This window comes from Ursus arctos, unplaced genomic scaffold (assembly GCF_023065955.2).
Source record: "Ursus arctos isolate Adak ecotype North America unplaced genomic scaffold, UrsArc2.0 scaffold_3, whole genome shotgun sequence".
In the NCBI taxonomy this organism is placed as follows: domain Eukaryota; kingdom Metazoa; phylum Chordata; class Mammalia; order Carnivora; family Ursidae; genus Ursus; species Ursus arctos.
This window is the reverse complement of record NW_026622985.1, coordinates 85445636-85464630: the sequence shown is the minus strand read 5'-3', so window position 1 is coordinate 85464630 and position 18995 is coordinate 85445636. Positions and strand designations below refer to the sequence as shown.

At 45.7% G+C, this 18995-nt stretch overlaps 1 long non-coding RNA gene across 1 annotated transcript in view; it reads right to left on the bottom strand.

Annotated features, from left to right (window-relative positions):
* LOC113264641 (uncharacterized) overlaps positions 1–18995 on the bottom strand; it is a 192804-nt gene that overhangs the window by 58133 nt on the left and 115676 nt on the right. The window contains exon 4 of the long non-coding RNA XR_006410890.3: positions 16048–16115. This is a non-coding gene — a long non-coding RNA (uncharacterized LOC113264641). The remainder of the gene's footprint in view (positions 1–16047; positions 16116–18995) is intronic.

Sequence of the window (18995 nt, the reverse complement as noted above, 5' to 3'; positions counted from 1 at the left end):
TATACAGAGCTTATGAGTTACTGCCCATAAAACTGGGTCTCTAAGTTTCTGGACCGTGTGAGAGTCTCTGACGTATAGCAAGCACTGCTTTCTCTCATTACTTGCTAGTTCATAGAAAATCGAATTCTCAAAGCTCTACTATACCTAAAAACTCAACTGGGTAAGATTGAGTCAGGCTTGCATAAGATCCAAAGAACCTTGAATGCCTTATATAAATCTTTCAGATTAGTTTTCTTTGGAAGAAAGAGATTGGCTGGGGTCAAAAGTAAAATTAACTTGATCTCAAAAATTTTAAATGTATTCTATCATCTAAGCAGCGTATCTAGATCTGGCAAGATGCCTCCTTATCTTGCTGGGAACTCAGTATACAGCATAAAATAAAAATGATTCATACTCATAAGCAGTCAGGAGCCTGCAGAGAGTTGCCACGACAGCAAATAAACGAAATGTCCATTTCCCGCAGCTGGGTGGTTATGTGAATGCAAGAAAGAAAAGCCTTGGTCCCGTGGTCCCTTCTTTCCTCTCACCTAGGTAACACTAGCCATCTTCAAGTCTCAGCCTTCACTTGTCTGGGGAAGATGATATAAAACCCTGGGAACGAATCTGTCCCTACCACAAAATTTACTCCACCTACAGGCTGCCCTCTGGGATTTCACTTGTGGATAGCCTTGATTATTTGGACTGGAATCCCCTTGACAGCTGTCCTTTTGACAGCCCACTGCATCTTTGGGCAGGTCTGAATCAAAGAACAGCCATCTTAAGGCCCCCGGCTGGCTTAGTTGGTAAAGATTGTGACCCCTGATCTCAGGTCATGAGTTCAAGCCCATGTTGGGCATAGAGCTTACTTTAAAACAAAACAAAATGAAGCCTCCATGTATGTTTCACCCAGGGGTCCTAGCTCCACCCTTGGCAATATGATATTAAACAAGTCTACCCCTTTCCTAGAAGACGTCCCTCATGAAAGCAGAGGATAGTTCTCCAGGACTCGCTGAACCTGCTCTTTACCCCTTACTAATCCAAATGTACGCCATCATGTCCACATGTTTCTTAAAGCTACGAGTCCAAAACTACACGTGAAAACGCCAAGAGAAATCTGATGCCCATGGAGTCAGATAGGAATTTATACGTCTTCATGCTTCATTTCGTGTTCACATTAACACAGCCTTCTTGGGGCAGTCACATCATACCATTTTTTTCTTACAATTAACATACGATAGCCCAACTAAATATATCATTCCCTTAGAAAGCAATTCTTCTAAAATGCAAACACCTCAGGAAGTTTGCAAAGAACACAGTAGAAAGAAACAGGTTATGAATTGATTCCTCAGATCTATTTCCTCTGTGGGAAGTCTGACAGTCAGGCACCAAGAGAACACTCAATTTGGAGGAAGAAGAGGTAAGTTTATGAGAACTGAGGAAGCCAGGCCTGGGGTGGGGGGAGGGGTGCCACAGTGGCCAAATGAAGGGGAGGGGAGAGAGGAGGTGGGACTGTGTCAAAGACCAAGTCTAACTGTTTTATAGTTTTTCCAGGGTTTAGAATTGCCAAAAACATCAAGCCTGCTCTTTCCCCTTTCCTCCCAGTGACTTCTCTAAGAACAGAAATTCTGTCAGTCAGCCTTCTCACATGGGGAAGGGATCGTTTCCACTGCTGTGCTCAGCAATTTCAAGTTCTTCGCCCTCCTCGGGCACGTTGTAGTCCACCCCACTTTCCCCTTAAGGCTCTTTACAATGAGCTCTAGTTTTTTCCTAATCAATATATTCATAAATGACCGCATGGCTCTTTAGCTAAGGAAGGGATTGTGGCAGGGGTGGGGGTCATGGGACAAACCCGACAAACCACGCAAGTAACAGCTGTGGTATCACAGCCAGAGCATTATGGAAATAAAAGAACTTCGCGTCACCAAACGGCTGGAGTCATGCTTTACACTAACGCCTAGCCACAGGGTGCAGCGGGGTGCGATGACTGCAGAGAGCTGGCAGAATCAGGGAGGGAGGGAAGAAAAGAAACATCTCGTGAGTACCTCCAGACACACGTTGGGGGCTTCGCCCACACTTAACACCCACGCCAGCCTCGGGGAGTACGCGTTACAATGTCCACTTCACAGGTGAACTCACAGGGGTGAAGCTCGCAGACCTTGCCCAAGGCCACACAGCTCGCGGGTGGATGACTAAGGTCTGGGCCACACAGAGTCCATCGTATTTCCACCTGCCTACACAGCCCCCGGGCACTCAAGAGAAATGCATAAGAAACCACGTGTCCCACTTGATTCTTGGTGGTCGAACTTGAATGCTACATGCTGGAGACCACAGACACAACTATGGGACCCTGGAACACTGAGAAAGAAAGAGGTTGGAGTTCAGAGGAGGCCCCAGTTCTGCTTTCAGCCCATGAGGCAGAATCACAAATGGCTGTAGAGCCTGCAACTGTTCGCTTCTTGCAAAGAAGCCACCAGTAGGGGAGCAGAGGGAGGAGACCCACAGTTACGTATCACATCCACTCTACCTTGTGTGGACACCATCAGTGCTCTCAACTCTCACTTCAAAAACAGTGACGTGAAGTCAACCACACTCACACAGAGACATTCCCATTCACGAACAAGCCGTCACTGTAGCTTCGTTTCCCAACCTGAATCTCACGTAGGTCTAGGTCCATAAAAAAGACGCAACTTTGCCATTTTTCCTGGGAGGGTCACGCTGGGAGTTGGTGGTAATGTGGAAAGAGAAACACGAGGAGCTGGAGGGGCTATGGTTGGAGAGATGCCACGATCTGTAGATGGGGATGAAGGAAGGCAGAGGAGTGGCTGACGGCCTCCCCCACGATGATCTGCTAAATACCGATTCATAGTGGGTCCTGGAATAATTAGTAACTATGGAGTAGTAGCCAGTTGATTCCAAACGCTGTACTCACAAGAAAAAAAAAAAAGGAATTCAGTAAGGCCATTGAATCTCTAATTTTTAGGGCGAAAATTAAACAGCACATCTGTATCTTGGTGATTCTTACTAGAAATCACAAAAGATCTTAAAGAGTGTGCACACATTTGATGCACTCCCCAGCTCACCCCACAGTAGATAAAATACGTTAAAAAAAAAAAAAAAAGAAATTCTAGAAGTCGTAGTCGGACTCAAAAAATAAACATCCCTGTGGAGCAGCTTCAAAGCAAAGGGATCAGGACTGGAGACGGGATCCAGGCTACTGAGCCCCAGAGCAGCGGGGGCAACAAAGGTTGGGTCACCCTGAAGGAAGGTGCGCTGGTCTCCTCAGGCTTCCATAACACAATACCAGAGACCAGGTGGCCTAAACAACAGACACTTATTTTCCTACAGTTCTGGAGTCTAGAGATCCCACGTCAAGGCCCAACGGGTTCAGTTTCTGGAGAGAAGTCTCTTCCTGACATAGGAGTGCTCACGTTCTCACCGTGTCCTCACATGGCCCTTCCTTCCCACGCAAGCACGAATGCACATACGCAGAACGGGGTAGGGAGGGAGGGAGGAAGGGAGTTCTCCCCCGTCCCTTCTTCTAAGGGCCCCACCTTCACCACCTCATTTGACCTATTTCCTTAGAGGCCCCATCTCCAAATACAGCCATGCTGGGGGTTAAACTTCAACATAGGAATTTGGAAAGGAGCACCAACATTCAGTCCCTAACAAGGGAATTAGCCTCAGATTGCTGTTGGAGGCCGCCGTTGGGAGGCGACAGGGGGACAGGGATGGGGAGCGGTTCCTGCCTCATGGAAAACAGCTGCCGACGAGCAGGCTGTGGACCTGGGAGGAGCCTCCTAGTCAGGAGTTGAGCTCCTGGTCTGTATCTTCCCAGCATTTCCATGGAGTCGGAGCCCCAAAATACCGTCACGAGACTTAATCCTGGACGAAGAGGCTGAGAGGCCAAATGGAAGCATCTCCAAAAATCATAAAACTCTAGATACGAAGACAGAGAAAAGAGATACACATCTCCATTGAAGGTTACCCTACGGGCGTCTTTATTGAATAATTATATTTGATTTCTTGCCACCACTGTGCTTTTACCTTCTTGAAATGGATACTCAGCTTATTGTTTCAGCCTTCCTTTTAAATATGTGCATGTAACTATGTGCTGCAAGTTTCCCTTTAAGCAAGGCCAAAACTGCATCCACAAGTTTTCATCTGTCATATTTTCATTATGATTCAGTTCAAAATATTTTAACATTTTTATTGTGATTTTTTCTTTGATGTGCAAGTTATTTACGAGAGTATTTCTAAATTTCCAAATATAAAAGATTTTGAGTCTTTTGTTGGTGGTGGTGTTGATTTTTAGCTTAATTACGCTGGACTAGAAAGCACATTCTGTATGATCTCACTATTCTTAAATGTGCTGAGATTTCTTTTAAGGCCCATGATAAAGTTTGAACAACCAACGGCTCATATGTTTGAAACTTCAAATGTACTCTTAAATCATGCTTAAAGAGATAATCATCAATGAAACTGCAAAATATTTTGACCCGAACTACAATGAAACTAATGCATATTTAAATTTCTGGGTGCAGTTTAGATCGTCATTAGCAATTTAGAGCTTTAAACAAAGTCTTCAAAATTAAAAACAAAGAAAAAGATTGAAAGAAAAAAATTCAACTCAAGGAACTAGAAAGAGAATGCCAGAATAAGATTTTAAGAAGTAGAAGAAATACAACAAAGACAGATACATATAGAATGTTTGCTGCAGGATTCTCCATAAAAGCAAAAAAAATAAAAATAAAAATAAAAAAGTAACTTTTCATTCCCAGACACCAGATTCAAAATTGACAGCAGAAAATGGTTTCCCTTTAGTTGTATAAGTTGTGGTATGTCCATTCACTGGAATATTATGCAGCTATTACACATGCATCTATGACTCCCTATTGATTGACCTGGGAAAATGCCCAAAACATATCATTAAGTAGACAAGGTTAGTAAGCAGTAACTACTGTATTCACTAGGTTTCTTCAGGTTGTAAAGAGGAATTGATTCTGGCTAGAACAGGAGAGACAGAAGGAGAAAGAGAAAGAAAGGGAAGGAGAGAAAGGCATGGCTTCACTGGAAAGATGCTGGAAAATTTCATGGGATTAAAGAACAAAACAACTAAGAATGAGGAAAGGGCCAAAACCAGCATAGTTTCAGGGATCTCAGTAGAAAAAAAAAATCCGAAGAACATGTTTTGAGTTGGTCTAGATTAGTCTAGATTGGATCCAATGTCTACACCAAAGCCAAGCAGCTTTGGTTGACCAAATAATGGAAACCCTGATTATTAGGATGTTCCCAGAGTAAGATAAATGACTGTGCAGGTACCCAAGAGGTGTCTATCACCAGTAGGGTCCCCTTTTTGTAATAGAATATGTGTGGGTATGTGCATGTGTACATGATGTGGTGACAGAGAAACAAGTGACGGGCACTACCTTCTGTACTTCTTGATGTGCCTCAATGACTAGGTCTTACATGCATTTTTTTTTTAATGCAATTTTCTGTTTGGGAAAGAAAAACTCACTTCAGACTATGCTAGCATATTTTATGAAACTCTGGACAGACCTGACAGCCAGAGGGTGCAAAGGTTTCATCAAATATTCCTAAGAAAGCAAAGTGACCACCAGCTCCCTCTTCCTCCCAGCTGTCTGCCACTTCCGCTTCCCTGTCACTCACCCAACTCTGTTCCCTGATTCGAGAACAAACCAGAGAAGGTTATTAGCCTGTAGGATATAGGGTGAATGCAAGGACAGTAGAGCCAAATCATCCCAACAGAAGGAAACGGTTTTCAGCTGTCAATTCTGAGATCATCTTCTGGTAATTTCATGCTCTGCGAAATCCGGAGTCTTTGACGGAGTCTGCATCTTTTTCTGCTACTGATTCACAGAGGATGGGCTTAGGTTGCTCTTTCCTCTCTTTTTCCTTTACACGTACATGTGGCGGGGGGAAAGGCAGGTATTCTTTTAAAATCTTTTCAGCGCCCCTTGCGTCTCCAGCACTGTCTGTCTGGGCATTTTCAGGCGCATCCCACAAATGGATATTCATTTGACAAACACTGACCAACATCTCCTTAAGACAAAACAGCTCAGGCTTTGGCATGGCATGCCCTGGGTTTGCATTTTGGCTTTTTTTTTTCCTTTTCCTATTTGCCTGTCTGAAAGAAAGCATAGGACTGCCTGAGCCTTCGTTTCCTAACCTGTGGAAGGATTTCGTGAGGGGTAACTGAGGCAGAGGAGTACGCTAGCTTCTAACTCGCACGTGCCTATAGCACGAGAGAGTTACAGCTGCCTCATCGTTGCTTGCCGAGACCAGCACCGTGCTCGCAGAAGCAAGGTCTACCACTCGTTGAGCTATAGCAGGTCCTGCGCTAAACATACACCCCTATCAAATCCTTTCACCTGTTCCAGGTGTTTGTTTGGCAATCTCCTATTCCTTTTGTGTTTCCAGAACGGCACCACGTGCTTTCGTGGGACTCCCATAATTATTTGTGGAATTAATGCACGCAGCCAGCCAGCCATACACCCTTCTATTTAATCAACATCTCCTCATATCAAAGGTGCTCTTCCTGACAGAGACGGAGGCAGCGAGAAGTCACATGTGAATGTTGAACCATCGAGGAAACTGAGGCACAAAGATATTAAGTGGCTCATCCACCCTCAAGTCGATGGTATAACATCATTCTATGTTCCCATATCCATTCCCTACCCAGTCTCCAAGTAAGAAAAGAACAGAAAGTCTCTGGGTGTGAGAGGAGGAGTACACAGCTCCCATGCCTGAGGACGAGCATAAGAACAAAGGAGGCCATTCACCAACCTTCACAGAGCACAGAGCTTCAGGGTGAGAAGAGAGACCTTCCAAAATGGGGGTGGAAATCACTACTCGGGAACCCCATATTTAACCTAAAAAGCCAAAGAGTGAATTGCGCTGCTGGGGAGAAATCCCAGGAAGTGAATGGTGAGCACCTGTCTGGGGTCTGCCACATGTGTCAGTCTTCGAAGGCACCTTCTGCTCCCAGAGGGTGACCACTGAGGGCATCAGTGAGCACCTGCACTTCCTGATTTGTTTCTCAGATGAGCTTGTCTCTGTAATTTCAGAATGTGCTCCGACTGCCCAAGGGTGTGGTGTCAGAATGCGGGCCATGCTGGATTCCGGAGCAGACGCTGCTCTTCTTTTTACCAAGTACAAACACAAAATGGAACATAAAGGTGGCAGAAAGTGATCAAAATCTTGTTGGCTCCTTTGATGAAAGAAAAACTCACCAGAAGAGTCAGAAAACCAAGGGGACGATGTAGAAGGAAGTGCTGCTAATGAAATTTAGGATCGAGAGTGCCAGCAGATACACTTTCTGCTCAGAACCATGAGCCTCCCATCAGAGCAGTTATCTAGGCCACAGATGGCGCCCCAACCCTGACGGCTCAGTCACAGACCCACACTAGCATCACAAGGCAGCAGGTAGGTCTGTGTTACCTGGCCTCACACTGGAAAACAACCCAACAACCCAAAGCATCACATTCCCAAATAAGGGCGAAACATAAATAACAGGCCAGCTAAGGGGACCTTCCATGGTTCTGGCAAAGAGCTTTGTGGCTCCATTTGGTGCCATGTATGAAGCACTGGGCATCAGTGATTGTGTTCCAGGGCTGGGATGAGGTTGAACAAGACCTGAAAAGTTCAGGACTCAAGGTAAATAGTATTCGAACGCAGTATTCTTAAAAAATTACAATTAATGCAAAAGCTGCTGTAGAAAACAGTTGGAATCTTCCTCAAAAAATTAAATACAGCATTACCACATGATCCAGCAACTCCACTTCTGGGTATGTACCCAGAAAGAATTGAAACAGAGACTTGAAGAGTTATTTGTATCTGCATATCCATCACAGCCTTATTCACACTAGCCAAGAAGTAGAAACAACCCAAATATCACTCGATGGATGGATGAATAAGTAAGATAGATGCATTGTATACCTACAATGGATTATTATTCAGCCTCTAAACACAAGGAAATTCTGACATAGGCTACAACATGATTGGACCTGGGGGCGCCTGGGTGACTCAGTCGGTTAAGCATCCTACTCTTAGTTTTGGCTCAGGTCACGATCTCAGGGTTGTGCGATTGAGCCCTGAGTCGGGCTCCGTGCTCAGCATGGAGCCTGCTTAAGATTCTTTCTCTCCCTCTTCCTCTGCCCCTCTCCCGCCCCCACCCACACGCTCTCTTTCTCTAAAAAACAACAAAAACAAACAAACCAACAACCACGGATGGACCTTGAGGACATTCTGCTAATAGGCCAGTCGCAAAAAGACAAATACTGGATGATTCCAGTTACAGGAGAAGCCAAGAGCGGTCATATTCATAGAAACACACAGTAGAATGCAGTTGCCAGGGGCTGGGGGAGGGGTGGATGGAGAGTTAGTGTTTCATGGGGATGGACTTCCAGTTGGGGAAGAGGAAAGGACTTCTGGAAATGGATGGGGTGATGGATGCCTGACAGTGTGAACGCACTTAATGCCCCTCAACTGTGCACTTGAAAATGGTTAAAACGATAACTTTTGTGTTATACATACTTCACCACAATAAAAAAGGGTTAAAAAAAAAGAAAAAGCTTCATGATGAACAAAATGCAAACATTTTAAATAAAGATGGGATCAATACTACTGATTTTTTCCTTTTGCCTGAGGCTGCATTATGGCTTCCATATGGCACCGTGACTAATCCAGTCTTCCTTTAAAATGTCGGTATCCTGTCCACTACGGATTATTTTTGAATTGTGATTTTTGCAAATATTGCCTTGAAACATGACCTTGATTTCTGAGATCTGGGGCTCCTCATTAAATTTTGTGACCCAGGGACGTGCCTCCCTCTGCTCACCTGCCTCTCCCTAGGCCCCATATCTTTCCATCGCTTTCCCTTGACATCCTAAGACCTCTGCATTTCCGTTTAGACACTAACCTCTCTCTCTTGTGTCTAGAGAAGAGAAGGGCCCCAGAAGCTGGTGCCTCTGGATCATCAATGTCATGTTTTCGTCTGTGACCTTCCTGATGCTCCCTGGGCTCATTGCTGACTATAATTTGGGCTCGTTCACATGCCAGTTCCCTCTCACCCCAACCCCGTCATCACCTGGAAACTTTCAGCCTGTGACCCCGCATTACCCTTAGCAGAAGGCCCTGCAGAGCTCCTGTGCCAGCTGTTTTTTTCCTCTTCTGGAGGAATTGATTCCTCGTGATCCTCTGAGCTGTAATCTCATCAGGCTGGAATAACTTGACACTCCCATTCGTCTGAAACAGAAGTCGCTTGTCTTCCAAACCTCAGAGCTGGGCTTGCTGTGAATTCCACCCGTTGGCCTCCTCTTAGGGGACTGCGACCACTTCAGCAGCTGCCTTGGCCTTGCCTCTGAGAGATCCAGGGCTAGCAAGCACAAAAAATTCCTGAGCAGCAGGGAGTAAGAGCTGCAGGCAAAGACCATGCTGGGTGAGAGCATCTCCCCTCCTTAGAGGGAGCCTGGCTCGCACAGCCTGGCCTGGAGGCCTGGACAGCGCTCAGACACAGGTCTGCCGACACCACCGGAGGCACAGCTGTCTGCGATGATGCTGGATCTTGGGTGAATTCTTCTTCATACCAACACGTGTCAGGAAGCTTCACAACAGTCCGGGGAGCATCAAGTGAGGGGTAAGGGAAGCTAGGGCCACGGCCAACCCTGCCCCATAGCAGCTGTGTGACCTCGGGCCCTTTGGGCCTCAGTGGCTTCACTCCACGGTGGGGATAAAATGGCCTGGGCTCTTTCAGAGGGAGGCCAACACAATAAAATGAGTTCCTCATTGTGGAAATGTTTGAAAACTCTCTAGGGCCGAACAAATATAATATGTTATTTTGATAGTTATCTAACCAAAAGCAATGACCAAGCACTTTTCAAAATGAAAACCAAAACAAGGGAAGGCGCCCTTGTGATACACCAGGCAACACGGGCCAAAGTTTTGAGAGGACTCGTGCTGGGGCAGTGGGGACCCCAGGAAGCATGAGTAAGGCTCCAGCTCCTTGTGTCTTATACCCTTTTGCTTCATGGGACTACAGACCAACTACAGGCTGAGTAGGGAGAGATCTGAGCCATGAGGCAGAAGAAGCATCCTGACCCGGAGTACCCTAGAGAATCCTGCCTGGGGTGCTCTCCTGAGGACAGCCAAGAGAGCATGCAACGGAAACAAGACCGAAGCAGCATCTCTTCCAGGCTCATCCCGAAGCCCGCAATAGAGAAGGAGGTCCAAGGGCATCTCGCTTAGAGAAGACGAGGTACAACGAGTAGTGGTCCTGTGGAGCCAAAGCTGACCAGAAAGTTCCCATGCACCTGGGCACATCCCAGGTGACGTGTGAGAGCACACACATCGGCGGAGCGTGTGTCCAAGTATCATGGACATTTTTCTTTTTTGGTTACTCAGTAATGAGTATCCTCCCTTTGTTTATAGAACATCCCCCTGTGCTTCTCTGTAGAAAGCAGAGCCTTCTTCCCACTAGAGAGCCTGAAAAAAGCCGAATAGTCTTTTTCCCAGGCTCCCTTGCAGCTCAGCAAAGGCAAAAGCCTGGACTTTGAGTCAGGTCTTGGTACAACACGCAGAAGAGGCACAGCATCCTTCCAGCAGGGTGGCAGCGGCCACGACAGCAGCTTGGCATTTCCAGGGGCAGGAACGTCCGGTGCCCTGGGCCAGCAGCAGAGGTGACATAAGTGGACATGCCTGGTGCTCAGGGATGGCGAAAGCAGGATCTTGGGTGATGCTTCTTCATAGCAACTTCTCCCCAGTTGTAGTTTGCAATGTGATTAGGGTTGTGGTCCTTGTTGATGCCTCATCTCTTGCTCATGCTTGCTTCCAAACTTAGTTCTAGAACTTTCTCTAAAGGTTCTTTGGCCTATGTCAACACTGGTCAATAAATCTCTTAATATCATGTAAGCAGAAGTACTATCTCTTGTTTGCCTTGATGAACTCTGGGTGATACACCAAGTCAAAGACATATCACAGGCCAACACCCACCAATCCCTGACCCACGTTCAGAAACACCCCCCAGCAACCCACAGCTTCTCAGGGGCCCTGAAACGATGACCCGAGGGCACTGGTGCAAGGAATGTGCCCCACTGCTCAAGCCACATGGGGCAAGATGAAAACCTCCCTCAGATGAGGAACAAAATCACAAATATTTAGTTCATGTCAAAAGTTTAAAGAAATTTCATATTTTTGATCTTACATTTCAGTGGGTTTTATCTTAATAAAAGAATTCTTCTCTGTAGTGACTTTGGCCAGAACCCGGATTAAGAGAACTTCTAGAAGTTAGAATGTATTCCTGGCACTGGCTACCTTAGAGTGAATAAATGAGGACTTGGCTTGTGAATTCAGGAGGGTTGCCAATTCCTGAGTTAGGAAAATGCCAAAATCTTCTGGCCATTGCACGGAAAGAAGGTTCAGCAGAAAAGACCTGGCTCCGAGCCAGCCGCCTCCTCAGCGCTAGGCCTGCTCGACTTAGTCATCGGTGACCCAGTGAAATCCAGGTACGTACAGACTCCCCAGGCCCCAGCTCTGCTCCTCAAGAAAGGAGGCAAATGGCGTCTCCACCATCTCTTAGCCCCTCCGTACGAAGGTGGACCGAGGAAAATGGCATGATTTCTTTCGAGATAACAACATAAAATCTAGTATAATCACAGAATTCTGAAGCTGGAGATGGTGTGTACAGGTAAATACTTAACAACAACCTCTCCAAAAGGGAAAAAAAAAAAAAAAGGACAAATGGGCGAATGCATGTATAAGGATACAGTAGATTTTGCTGATACAACACGCATTTACAATATACGATGTATAGATCATAATAAAATAATAGTCCTTACTGCAGTCTCCACAGCTCATTTTTGCTGAACCCTTGTATTCGTGGTCAAACTATGGTCCTAATTCCACCATGATTTGACAAATAGAGTTGCACATCACTCTGCTAACTCTCCTCCCAATAAATGTATTGTTATTAAATAAGATGAGATCCACCAATACTCACTTTTGTACAAATTATGTTCATTGAACTAATTCCTCTCTTCTCTCCAGCTCTGGTCATGACAGATTTTTAAGTCTAACCTGCATTGTTAATATTTTCTCCTTTACTTTAAGTCTAAAATATAATAAATCAAGCAGAGATTTATAGCATTTGCCAATTTCCTTGGTGTAAATACTTCCATCATGGCCAATGTCAAGCAACCAATGCACTGTCTCGAACCACTGAGTTGAGAAGAGATGGCCAGGAGCTCGCATTACGTAGTATTTCCACGATATAGATATGACTGATGTAAACAGCTCAAAGGCATAAAAAAAAGTACTATAATAATTAGGCAGTGATGTGTTTTGAATATTTATTACCTTTGCTTTTAGTAAAGATATGATTTTTAAATTTATGCAATTCTCAATAATGGCTGTATTTAACAACCAGCTCACTAAATTCCTAAAAACCTAACCGGCTTTCAAAGGCTGGTCCAAGCCGACTCCAATACACCCCTCGCTGGAGGGGAGACCTGGAGAGATCTATTTCTACGTCTATTTCACATATACAAAATATTTAGAGATGGGAGGTAGGGAAGGGGAATATGGGGATCAGGAAATCGAACTGCCCACAGAGATGTCCTTCGCATTTGGAAGAAATTCTGGATGTTCAAAGGGTGGAGTCTGAAATCTGGTATGACTGCCCTGGCATGAAGCCTCCAGCTCCTCAATGCCTTTGTGGATTTAACCTATTTTCAGACCAAAAAGAAAAAAAGCTGATTTATTCTCCAGTTGCCAGTTTTGGCGACTGGCTGCACAGACCTTGCTCTATCCCTGCAGACACACCCTTGGTTTTGACAGCGTTTCCCGTAACTCTGCAGGTCCAGAAGAATGCCACAGCTGGAGATGATTTTGAAGACAATTAAAGCTAACGAGCTGACCCAGCAAAAGCAGCAAAGGCGGCAGGAAATGGCTCTGGCTAGAGAGTTTTGCCGAGATCCCCGAGATCCCCGGGAAGGGACCAGTTAGGAAGTAAAAGGGGAGAGGATCTGCTTTACCAACAAAAATTAGGATTTGCTTAACCAAGCCTTGACCATAGCTGAAATGGAGGGTGTGCTTTTGGCGGTGCTGGGGGGACCTTGGCACTTTTCTGTCCTGCTGATAGAAGCATAAATCCCGTACAGCCTCTACAGAAGCCTGTTTGATGGTGACTCGCAGGGTTTTAAGTGCACATTCTCTTTGACCCGGATGCTCGAGGATGTGCATTGCAACACTGGTTGAATGAACAATGACCCTGAATTGGAAACAAACTCAAAGTCTCTTAGCAGGTGGCTTGCTAAATGGACAAATGACAACAAAGCCAGGTACGGGAATACTATACAACCACTAAAAAGAATACGGCAGCTTATTACCTGTTGAACTATCTGAAATATGCTATTAACTGAAAAAAAAGGGAGGAGCACTGGATGCTACCATTTGGATGTTTTAAATAATGTGTTTATATATTTAAATGAGCCTAAAATATCTTTGGAAGGATACACAAAGAAACTGGGCACAGTTTGCCTCTGAAGAAGAGAACTGAGAGAGGTCAAGAGTAGGGAAAGACTTACTCTACAATATCTTTTAATTTTATATCATGAATGATGTCATTTTTTAAAATTATTTTTTTAATTTTACTTCCAATATAATTAACATAGCATTAGTTGCAGGTGTACAACATAGTGATTCAATAGTTCTATATACCACTTGGGGCTCATCGTGATAAGGGTACTCTTAATCCCCTTCACCTATTTCACCCATCCCCCACCCTCTCATTTTGCTAATCAAATAAATAATAAAATGTGTGGCTATTTTTAAAACAGCGATAGCAGCTACACTTCAGGGGGTCTTAACCACTGTCCTGAGCTCCCTTGAGTTTTTAAGGTCACATTCTAAAGGGGTCCCTCCCGGTCCTAGCCCAGGAAGTCCCATGTCCTGGGAAACCTGCAGCACCTGGGAAACTAGGGTGATTGGTCACTCTGCTCCCCTCCTGCACCTCTGTGGTCCCTCTGGTGAGGCGACCATGGTGTCCACCCCAACAGGCTCCTTCTCCCTGTCTCCCACCAGTGCTTCCCAGTGACCGAGTCCAGCCAGGGGGCAGGGAGCCATTGGCTGCAGCCCAAGCAGGTCAGCTTCCCGGGCCCTGTGCAGTGGGGAGGCTGGAGAGGAGGCCTGGAAGGAACTGGCCTCTCCAAGAGTTCTCACTTTGGTGACCTGGGAAAACGTGGGTTCTAGTTTTAAATTTTTTTTTAAGATTTTATTTGAGAGAGAGAGAGCACGAGGGAGAGAGAGCAGGGGGAGGGGCAGCAGGAGAGAGAGAAGCAGACTCTCTGCTGAGCAGGGAGCTCATTGCAGCCCAATCCCAGGACCCTGATGGTGACCTGAGCTGAAGGCAGACGCTTAACAGACTGAGCCACCCAGGCACCCATAGCTTCAAATCTTTCATGACCTTTGGTCCAGGATGACCTTTAGTCACCTTCCAGGGTCTCACTTGTCTCATTTGAGGGGGAAAGCAGGCCCCCACCGTGGCCTTGGCTGCGCACCTCCCTGACCTCTCAGCCCCACGCACAGGGTCTCACGGCCCAGCAGGCGCGATGTGAGCACTCACTCATGTTCCATGCTCTCCCACAGAATACCCGAAACCTCTGGACTCTCCATTCAGACTCCTTCGCAGACAGGAACCGGAAGTTTCTACCTAGAAAAGCTACCCATTGTTCTTCAGGATCCAGTGGAAAGTGGCCTTCTCTCAAAGTAGTATTTCTTAGTTCAAAATGTCAATCCACAGACCCCACCCCTGGAGACTCTGATTCAGCGGGCCTAGGGTAGGAGTGCGAGATAGGTTCTCCTTGTAGCACACTTGGAAGCCCACGGTCTTAACGAACAATGCTGCATCACCGAGGAAGAACTGTCAAGTTCATTTCCCTTTCAATGAAAACAAGCTATTATTCTGTAATGGTTATTTTTTTAAAAACAACAATAAGAGCTTTAGGACAACCAATCCACGTAACGCTTTGCAGTACGGACGTGCACGCTAAATAGTAAAATTGTCTTTCAAAACATGATCAAACATCAGCCTAATCAGCCAGGTGTTAGACGCTCAATCACAAGCCTCAAAACACATAATCAAGTATCAGTAAGCAGGTGTTTTAAGTGAAGATTGAGATAAACAGTTGCCTTTGTGAGTATTTAAGAGGTTTTGCCACATTAAAATGGGGTACCTCACTCTCAAGCCAGCAGACGTCAGAAGCTTCGCGGCTGGAAAAATCCAGGCAACGATTAGCGCTGGAGATTTTCACTGGATTGCAATCAAAAGCTTAGAGCCTTACTGAGAAAATCTGTGTCCTTGCCTTATTTCCACTACCTGTCAGGTGTTGCCCTTGTGGGTGGTGACGCTTTGAAAAATCCCGAGGACACATTTCACTTTGTTCAGACTGAAGATTTTGATCCCGTTAAGAGAAAATTGTGTGCAGACCACATACACACATTCGGGGCCACCATATGCCAAGGACACATCCCACCTGTGTCTCCAACGGGACAAGTTAAGGACAGGGAGGTCGAAAGAAACAGCAAAGTTTCTCTTAATTAATAGAAATTAATTTTTGTTTTCCACACATTCCAGATGGCTTCCCAGTGGCCCTCTAGTCCAACATAGCCTCGTGAAAAGCACTGGGGACAATTTCAAGTGACCATCCTTGGTCGAGGCACCATTTTAAGAACCAGTATTAATAAGACCAACTTGTCATGTAGACATAGTAGTTTGTCCCTGGGTGTTTTGTTTTGTTTTTAGGAAATGCCAAGCAGGAGCGCCTGCTTACAAGTGCAGCTCGTCAATTTCTCATTAATTCCCCTTGACCACCAGTAGCCACTGAGCTTTGAGAGAATTTCTTACGCTTCATTTTCTATTTCTTTTCTCTCTTCCCCGCCCTTGAATTGCCACCAAAATATTAGTTTCGGTTCTTATCATTGTACCTCCTACAGTGAAAGGAGCTGTGGCTCTGCATATCACACATGATACCGACTTAAAGTGCCGATCATCCTTACCGTTCAGCAGAGAGAAAGGTGAGACATCAGAAAGTTTCATTGCCGAGCCTGGACATCAACACAGTCCTCTGAAACAAAATCGAGAGAGTTTTATCAGGGGATTTGAGCCTGTGGATTCTGAGTCTGAATAAGCCCAAAGAACTTCATTCTTCCCTCCCACCAGTTCCCAAAACCCGTCAGTAATTGCCGACTGCATTAGGACGGGTGTTTCCTATCATCTTGCTCTTTCTGTAGGATTCAGCGGGGTGCTGGCTAGTGCATAGTTGGGGCTTCTGTGACTCAGGACAGTCAATTCTGAACTTTGAGTCTATTTGCAAAGATAAAAAGTTTCCTCTCTAAACCAGAGTCTGGCTATCTTTGGGCTTTTCCGGTGCTCCTTTATCCTGTGATCCGTACTCTCTTTGGTATATGTACCCTCTCATGTCTCCTCTCCCAACAGCGCCAGCCAGGGGAGTATTAACCTCCACTTATCCATAGGCAAGAGGGGCTCAGCCGCCCTGTCAGCAGCCGGAGCCAGGGCAGGAGGGATGATGACTTTAAGCTACACTGGAAATTCCCTCAGAAGTCCTGAGGGAATCACACAAATGATTCAGACCAATTCAATCATGATTTTTCCTCTTCTCTGTCCTTCAGTAAACTCTGGACTCCTGTTTCATGGAGAAGCTAGAAATCATTGAACGGAAGCTCCATTAATTCCTTGCCTGTCTCCTCTCATCTAAGAACTGCCCTCTCCTGTCCCTCCTGTCCCCTCCTTTCCCCCTAGACCCTTTGCCCACCAAGGCTTCTGACCCCAACTCCACCAGCCTCCCTCCGCATCTTCAGCTTCTCCCTCTGTTTTAGCGCTGGCTCGTCACCATTTGTATATGACGATGTGTTAAATTAGACGTTGCGGCTGAAGCACCGAGCTAGAATAAAGATTATATTGCAAAGGCTTCGCTAGACCGTATGTGAAATCTCAAAGCGGGATAACCAAGAAGCGGTATTTTGACTTTTAAATCCCCTCACTCACATGGAGGATGAAAGTCAGAGGAGGGGGGAATTGCAAGGATTGTGGGGCAGAGCCAGGAGAAAGCTATGGGCGTCCTCCCCCAAGGAGAGAAGGATGAAGGGATGTCTGCCTTCTCCTCAAGCCCAGGGAGAGAGCTCTATTAAAGCCACTTGGAGAAATTAACGTATGTCCCCCGGAGTTGGGGGGCTGGAGGCACTGGGACCTAGCTCATGCCCGAGAAAGTCAGACCAGCCTGTGGCTACAGGCAGAAGCCCAGATCTAAGGAGTAAGTTCACTCCTGGAGACCAAACGGAAGAATCCGGCTCAGGAAAAGGCTGCCAGGAAAAGAGGGCCCTGGAAGTAAGAGGCAGAGCAGTAGTGGGGTGGGTAGGTGGGGTTTGAGGGTGAACCAGGTGGACAAAGCCAGCAAAATCATTGCCACTGGAAGGCCCCACCAGGTGAGATTTCAAGGAACCCATGGAAATGCCCAGTGTCTACGATACACCTGCTGACCCAGAGAGGGCAAAGCCATCACCTCTTGTCCTCCTGGCTCTGGCCCTGACTCCCTCATTAGCAGTTGGCTACTAGCTTGGAGCAGACATTCTAAATTAACATGATTCAGAAACTTCTTCTATGTAAGAGGAACCAGGGAAATGACCAGTGCCTGAAAGAGATTTAAAGGGACAGTGGAAGGGGCGCCTCAGTGGTTCAGTTGGTTAAGCCACCAACTCCGGTGTCAATCTCAGGGTCACGAGTTCAAGCCCCATGTTGGGCTCCACAGTGGGCATGGAGCCCACTTAAAAAAAAAAAAAAGGACAATGGAAGACAAAAATAAGACTTTCAGGAAAACTCAGCCTATGTGCTGATGTTCCAACATACAGACAGACACCTTAGGAGAGAAAGTGCAAACCTCCCCTTGACTCTACATCAACTTCTAGCTTTGCCCCATCTTTTCCCTCCCCCTCCCCCGAGGTTATTCCAGGAAGTTGCGCTCCCCCTGCCTCTATTTCATCACAGCCACAGCCGTTCTGCTTCTGCCCTTTCATTACTGCTTGGAAACATCTCTTGGATAAGGTCACGATTGGTATCTTTTTATTTTTTCTTATTTTCTCAAAATACCTTTTTCTTATTGTAAAAGCAAATATGCATATTACAGAAAAATCAGAAACTTTAAGTACCTAAAATGAGCATTAAAAAATAAAATCTGGGGCACCTGGGTGGCTCAGTCAGTTAACCGTCTGCCTTCAGCTCAGGTCATGACCTCAGGGTCCTGGGATCGAGCCCGTAGTCAGGCCCCACATTGGGCTCCACGGGGAGCCTGCTTCTCCCTGTCTCTCTCTGCCCCTCCCCTGCTCGTGCTCACTCATGCATGAGTGCTCTCTCAAAATCTTACCAAAAGAAATTTTTTTTAAGCAAATAAAATCCACAAACCCATCCACACCAGGTCAACCACTGTCAGCGGGTTGATGCAGATCCTAGACTATTCTGTGCATATAAAACGTGTAGATACAGACAGACACACACACACACCCCATCTGAGTTGTTTCAAGTGTTTCATTATAGCAATGCTGATTTAAATGAGCTTGAATGCACATATAGACACGTGTACTACTTAAAATACATATATACGTACATGTACAAATTTGATATGTGTTTTTGTAAGTATTTAGCAGGTTCCAAATAGAAGCCTCACAAACCAAAACAGGATTCTGGGAGATGCAAATAATTTATGCAGGCACATTCCTTACCCAGAACTGTCTTTTTACATAGTGAGCTTGCAAAATAGTGCAGTCTACAGCTGGTTGTCTTCACTCAGTCTTTTGCTGTTTTATCTTTGCATATCTTATGTAAATCACAACTGTTTTATTCTTTCTGCTGCTTCTGTGTTTTCCAAAGACTTATGAAGACATTGGCTTTTATTAAAGCAAGGACCCTGGGACAAGTTGTTACATCCATTTAC